The 1,264-nt window shown below is 35.7% G+C and overlaps 1 non-coding gene across 1 annotated transcript; it reads left to right on the top strand.

Annotated features, from left to right (window-relative positions):
• Positions 1–286: 286 nt before the first annotated feature.
• Trnav-cac (transfer RNA valine (anticodon CAC)) lies at positions 287–360 on the top strand. Its single transcript has one exon. It is a non-coding gene; the product is annotated as a tRNA-Val (tRNA).
• The last annotated feature ends 904 nt before the right edge of the window (positions 361–1,264 follow it).

Here is a 1,264-nt window from a genome sequence, read left to right as displayed (position 1 = left end):
GCACTTCCAAAAATGTATCAAGATAAAAATATGTATAAAGAAGATAAAATTCTCTATAATATTTCCAAAAAAGTTAACATTTTGAGTGTTTTCACCCAGGCCAAGTTGTTTTATTTTTATAAAATTGCATAAATAACATAGTATTTCCTGTTCTTATTTTGCTTAATATTTCATGAACATTTTCCCCAAGACATAAAATAATTTTTGTAAAAATTGTTTTAATGACTTCATAGTATTCCACAGATATATGTGTACTATTCCCCTACTTTTAAAGTAAGTGAGGGGCTGGGGATGTAGCTCAGTTGGTAGAGTGCTTGCCTCACATGCACAAGGCCCTGGGTTCAATCCCCAGCACCACATTAAAAAAAAAAGTAAGTGAATTTTTCCAATCTTTCTTCTTCCTTCCATGCCTCCCTTCTTCCCTCTGTCCTTTCTTTCCTAAGTTCCATTCTGTAAATCTAAACTTAGTAATTACTGTTTTTTCAAGATGGCAGAATGGTTGGTTACAATTTTAAACCTAGTCTTGATAATCTTTAGTAACATAACAGATTGAATTAAAAGTGATCATTTACAAGTAATTACAAAACAAACAAACAAACAAACAAACAAAAAACAGAGCCAGGAAGGCAGCGGGGAGACACTTGAGTAAGTACTGTGTTGACAAATTTCAAACTTTCATGTTTAGAAAAGGTGAAGTTTAATTTGAGGACCAACATTATGCAAAGAAAGATTTCATTGCCATTGAGACTGATTTCCCATTAGCAACTGCTTCCTGCTCTCAGGTAGGGTGAGATGCATTTACAGAGCCTTCTCTGCAGCTTCAGAGTAGAACTGCTCTTGCATTTGTCTCCTTTCCTGCTAGGGGGGTACACTCTGCACAGGTTTGTGCTCTACCCCACTGGCCATATGACTCTGTCCCTTTTGATATGTCAAATTCTGCATCAAGTTCCAGTAGATCAGACCATTCTCTGATTCTTTATTATGCAGCCATTTTTGACAAGAAATCTTTAGCACCATAAGCAATGTGTTTCTTGTGGACATCAGATAGAAGCCTCTGAATCAAGGACTGCTGTCTTTTCCAAATCAACTAAATTCTGGATGTTTGAAGTTTGCTTCACTCTTCTGGTTAGGTAAATTGCTGATAGAATTTATCCGCTAATGCTAGAAGGGATTAATATTCTTTTGGTTACATAGATGAGAAACAAAATGTCACTATGGTACAGAAAGCCATCAAGATAGCAACAAACAGTTCTTTGATTGGCAA

The sequence above is a fragment of the Ictidomys tridecemlineatus genome, chromosome 6 (genome assembly GCF_052094955.1).
Source record: "Ictidomys tridecemlineatus isolate mIctTri1 chromosome 6, mIctTri1.hap1, whole genome shotgun sequence".
NCBI classification, from domain to species: Eukaryota; Metazoa; Chordata; class Mammalia; order Rodentia; family Sciuridae; genus Ictidomys; species Ictidomys tridecemlineatus.
Note: the sequence above shows the minus strand (reverse complement) of the source record. Positions and strands in the feature narration are given on the sequence as shown.